This window comes from Pinus tabuliformis, chromosome 2_2, assembly GCF_031772625.1.
Source record: "Pinus tabuliformis cultivar Carrire ecotype Pingquan chromosome 2_2, CPIR1, whole genome shotgun sequence".
In the NCBI taxonomy this organism is placed as follows: Eukaryota; Viridiplantae; Streptophyta; class Pinopsida; order Pinales; family Pinaceae; genus Pinus; species Pinus tabuliformis.
In genome coordinates this window covers 489,175,650-489,181,797 of record NC_142300.1, presented here as the reverse complement: position 1 = coordinate 489,181,797, position 6,148 = coordinate 489,175,650, and positions in this window count along the sequence as shown.

Below are 6,148 nucleotides of genomic sequence, written 5' to 3'. Positions count from 1 at the left end.
TTGCAATTTCTCTTCCATCTTTCAAAACTACTTTTATCCTGAGAGGGAAAATCATGTTCCTCGTCATCTTCACTTTAGCAATACAGCGTTTGTTGGGTGCTCTATCCATGATGGTGCAAATATCATTCACAAAGAAAACATTGTAACCCTTTTGAACAAGCTGTCCAATACTTAAGAGGTTACACTTCATTCCAGGAACATAATAGACATCTACTATGGTTTTATTTTCACCTTTCTTTGTAAATATTTTTACTTCTCATTTTCCCATAACAGAAACTTTACTATCATTCCCAAGTGTGACTTGTGACTTCACACTCTGATCTAACTTAGAAAACAGGGCTATGTTTCCTGTTATATGGTTGCTGCAACCAGAGTCTAGAAACCATATATCATCATTGTTTGTTTCAGCAATATTACACGCTAACAACACATTATCTTGGCTAATATTTTCTCTGGTGATATTTGCACTAAATCTATTATTCATATCATGCTGCTTCTTCCTACATTCATTGGTATAATGCCCATATTTTTTACAATAATAACATTAGACATTGGATTTTTCATACCTTTGTCCTTGAGCATGATGTTTTCCACTTTTTTGACTGCTGCCTTGGTTATGATTTGGATTGCTGCCTCTTCCTTGAGCATTTGTTGGACTGTTTCTTCCACCTCTATTTTGACTTCTGCCTCTTCCTCTCTTGTTTCCTCTGCCTTGACCTTTTCCTCTTCCAAAGGACATCTGGGTCTTGAAGGCTTGCTCTAGAGATGAGTTTTCATTTCTACTCAACCTCTGCTCATGTGTTATCAGTGATGCATGTAGTTCATCAACTGAAAAATTTGTGAGATCCTTTATCTCTTCTATGGTGGTGACAATCACATCAAACTTTGAGGGTAGGATCCTCAACAGTTTCTCCACAATCCTCCTTTCTTCAAGAGTTTCTCCATGAGATCTTATTTGTGTGACCAGACCAATCACATGTGTGAAGAATGAGTCAATATTGTCTGACTCCTTCATGCACAGATTCTCAAAATCTCTCCTCAGCAACTGTAGTTTTGATGTCTTCACTTTCTCCATACCTTGATAGGTTGTTTTAAGAGTTTGTCATGCTTCTTTGGATGTCTTAGCTGCTGCTAGCCTTGAAACATGCTTCACTGTTTGATACAAGAAGAAGAGGGCCTTTGAATCCTTCTTGTTGTAGCTCTTCAACAAATCCTTCTCTGTCTGTGTCAAGTTATTAAACTCATTTTCATCTGTTGGTTCTTTAAAACCATCTTCAACAATTTCCCATAAGTCTTGGGAAGCAAACAAGGCTTTCATTGTTATTGCCCAATAGTCATAATTTTTTCCATCAAATTGTGTGAGCTGAGTATTAAAGATACCCTTGCTAGTGCTGGTGCTGGTGCTGGCCATTCTTTCACTCTAAACTATGCTTCAAATACTTGACTGTGTATTTAAAAATCACTGATTGTCTTCAACAGCAACACAGAAAACTAGTTTGAGAAATACCTTTGAATCTTTCTTGACTGAGTCTTCACTCTGCTGAGCTTCTCCAGCAAGAAATCCTTCCTTCAGCTTCTTTGACACCTTCAAAGAGACTAGACATGCTCTGATACCAATGTTGGTAATTTCTGATGATTCCAAATAAAACCGAATAAACTGAACAGAGAAAAACGCTCTGTTTTAACACAGGATCTTAACACAGCGGAAACTAAAAATTGTTTTGCTGGAGAACAAAGTTTTCAACAACACACATAAAAACTTGTATTCATTAAAATACTGCTATTACAAAAAATTTGTCTTCCACTATCAGAGGGATTACAACAACACTACTGTGTAACACTTCTCTTTACGCTGCTGCGTTCTGCACTGCTGTGCTCTAACTCTCATCAACTCACCACTGACTTATTACATTGTTGTTCTGGGTATATATGTAATCTGTAAAAAAAATATCTCTTCTAGGTTATGCGTGGAGGTGTCATAATGGACCACCAACCACATTTACAATCTAACATGGGCCTCTGATACAAGTTGGCCCTTTCTGGTGCTCTGCTGGGGTAGACGTAGTAAAAAGTAAATGAAGCCCATAACCTTTTAATGCTTTTGGCTGCTCGAGGCTCGTCCCTCTTGTTCTCGGCCATTCTCTTCTTTAATGTTGTTGGTGAGAAGTTATGGCGCAAAAGCGGAGGGCTTAACGCTCAATGGGAAAAAGTTGCGATGTGCGATCTGTGATCGCAATCGAAGAAAACAAAGATAAACAAAATGAGGCAAGGGGTAAAAGAATATGATTTGCGATATGATCGCATCACATAAGGAAAACTGCATGGTTTTTCTCAATTAAAGCATGTTGCAGTTGAAATTACAACTTCAACAATATACAACTTATGGCGGGATAAAGATCGTTAGAAAGAGCTCGATTTTGAATCTCCGGAAAGTGACAATCAGATAAGAACATCGCCTAATGAGAAACTATAAACCCGAAAAATTATTCCATTTTCTCAGCCAACAACACATTGCAGATCGCTTTCGCTACTCATTCCAACCCTATTTGTCCATTTTATATCTCCATTGGACAAACAATCATTATTTCATCAGTCTTACGTGGGCAGGTTGTGGAACATTACGATTTGCTTGGGGACATGTAATTCTCTATATATAAAGAAAGAACAACGACAGTTGTAATATGCATGAAGTGCTAATGGAACAAACAAGAAACCCTTTGTGAAAGCCAGAGAGGGATTCGTGAAAGAAGCACCGCTTATAAATATCATGAAATTTAATATGTATTTTAAGAATCAACTAATTGTTCCATTTTGGAGATCAAACATGAACCCCGCATTGATGGTTTCGACAATCTCTTCTTTTGCGGATACGTTTAATCTCTATAAGTGGGCAGACTTTGGCAATTCTGGACACCCTATATACCTCTTGGCAAGCCATTATGTGTATCTGTCTCGTCATCTGTGTTCTTTGTAATCGTTGTGTAGAATGATATTTTTGCTTTAAACGCCTACGTTAACCTGAGCATTTTAAGGTTTTCCACTGCAAGATCATATATGTAGTGTTTAAGAGTTACTAGACGCCATCAACAATGTTGTCCCCACTTAACATGGGCACAACAACCACTTTAGGCTGAATTTAAATTCATATATATGCATTACTCATACCAAATCGAGATTAACATTGTAATATTATTTGCATAAATATTTTCATGAAAAATTTTCAAACCAGCAGTAATTACATAAAAGAACAACATTAAAATAAATTGGTAATCTAAAAAGACTTTTTAAATTTCTAATTATACAAATTCTTAACTTAACAACATTTATATATATATATATATATATATATATATATATATTCATGTATAAATCAAAATCTATAAGATATTGGAGAATTCGAGAAATCCAGATTGAGTGGTTTTATTGATTACTAAATTTTAAACCTTAACATACCATAAAATTGAAATTAGATATAATTTTATTTAAATTAATATACCAAAAATTCAAATTTAATATTTAAAAAAAAATACATAATAATCTTGTATGTATAGAAATCATTCTATTAATTAGGTAGACATTAATGGTATTAGCTACAAAACCTCTGAACTCCTGCAAATATGTTATGTATTTCATGATTTTTCAACCCCAGCGTGTGATTGTCGCTCTATGTGGTCGATGCTTTAATTTTCCAAAGGTTAATACATCCCAAGGTTTATCATTGATTAAGTTCTGTTATTGACACCAGATCAACCTGGTAGAGGAGTGGACTGCTTCTCATATATTTAACATATATTTCATTATTGCATTTATTTGTCACTTGAATATATTTTTGGTTAATTATACTGTGGTCAAGAAAGCAATGCAGTAATCTCATTTATATAAACAAATACAATCCTCAACAAGATCAAATTGTTATTGGATCTCAAAGTTATACATAAATCCTCTTTGTTATATTATTACAATGTTTTTTATATTTACAAAGCCATATTAATGAGATTTTTTTAAGCAAAAGAAATATATTAAAACAAAGAGAAAAATATGAAATCAACATCGTATCCCATTGTACAAATAACTAAACTCCTCTCTTTCATAATTATATTGTTATCTGATTCCAAAATATCACACATAAACCCTCCATAATATATTAATATATATTTTAAAGCCTCCACAGTATATTAATACAATTAATACAATTTTTTTAAGAACCGATACCATATTAATATTTACTTTTAGAAAAATATTATAAATTTATGATATATTATGTCTTTCCTATTTTCCTTATCCTATGTAAACTCTTATTATACTTAAACTAGCTCTATATGACAGTGCACTCACATTGGCTGTCCACTAAGTGATGGTGACATGCATTTACATTAACGGTCTATTAATCCATGGTAATAAACCATTTTAAAAAATGATAAATTAAATTGTTTTATATTAATATATAAATCCAGTTTTATTGTATATTAATGGACAATCAATGTGAGTGCACTATCATATAGAGCTTGTTGAAGTATAATAAAAGTTTATATAGCATAAGGAAAATATGAAAGACATAATATATCATAAATTTATAATATTTTTTTAAAAGTAAAAGTAAATATTCATATGGCATTGGTTTTTAAAAAACACTGTATTAATATATTATAGAGGATTTATGTGTGACACTTTGGAATCAAATAGCAATATAATCATGAAAGAGAAGAGTTTAATTATTTGTACAATGAGATACGATGTTGATTTCATATTTTTCTCTCCGTATTAATATTTCTTTTTCTTAAAAAAATATTTAAAAATTTATAATAACAGTTAAAAATTGGAAATTGTAATTGGATTTATGACATTTACATTAATTGTATTCATGGTAATATTTTTTGTTAGAATTTTCAACCATTATAAAAAATAACAAATTAAATTGTTCCATATTAATATATAAATCTAGTTTTATTGTATATTAATATCTTTACTTAAAATGCAATGTTTTTCTAAGTTTATAGTAAATAAAAAATGTGATATTAGAATTGTGAATTGTTTATTAGCCCCTAACCCACTAATGACCATCAATGGTGTAAAGCACAACATGGATGGTGGCATGGACGTTGGTTGTCGGGTCCATGTGGCCCACATGGACCTACATTTTGAAATCCTTGTCCTCTCAGGGTTAATTTCATTATTCTAGTACAGGTGCATGCGGCTCACATGGACCTACATTTTGAAATCCTTGTGCTCTCAGGGTTAATTTCGTTATTTTGGTATACATGCACTTTCAAATCCTTGTGCTCTCAGAGTTAATTTCATTATTCTAGTACAAGTGCACAGATTTTCCAGATCAACTCGAGATTTATAGGGAATCACATATATCCGTTACTGAGAGCTTGAAGCTAATGAATTCTATTAATTAAAATTATGTTTACCATTTCTACGGAATTTTAATAGAAAGTTAAATAAAATATGAAGTAATAAAGAAAATGAATAAAAATATTTATATTAAATAACAATAAAAATTATTATTATGTAGAATAGTTTACAAATAAATACAATTTTTCAAAATAAATATTTATATATTAAATAAAGAAATAAATTTTAATAAAATTTTAATATTCTTATAAATTTTAAATTTTTAAATTTATTTTACTTTATATAAATTATAGTATATAAATTTTAGTTATTCTATTAAAAAATAATGTAAACATAAATTTTCATATTTAACTATGAGATAAGAATTGTTAAAATAATATCATAATAAAAATGTTTTGGATTATTGTATTGTAAAATATGTTGGATTTTTTGTTTAGGTCTTTGAAGTTGTCTTCTAAGTTGTATTGACTTGACTGGTGAAAACAATAATGTGAAAATTGATCCATTTTGTCTTCACAAATTGTCTTGCCCATCATGGCAACATAATAAACCAAAATTTTTCGCAATGCTCAAAGAATTAAGGAATTGTATAACTTCTGTGATCATTTAGGGATTTCCCTGTGTGATTTTCCATCAATCATCTTTCTCCGAGCTTAACTAGGACATAACCAAATGTTGCAACGAAAAATCTTCACTAACAAGTAAGGAACCTCTAACACTAATAAAAATTTTCTTTTAAATAATCTTTTATATAATATTATTCTATTAAAAATAAAAGTTTTTTATATTT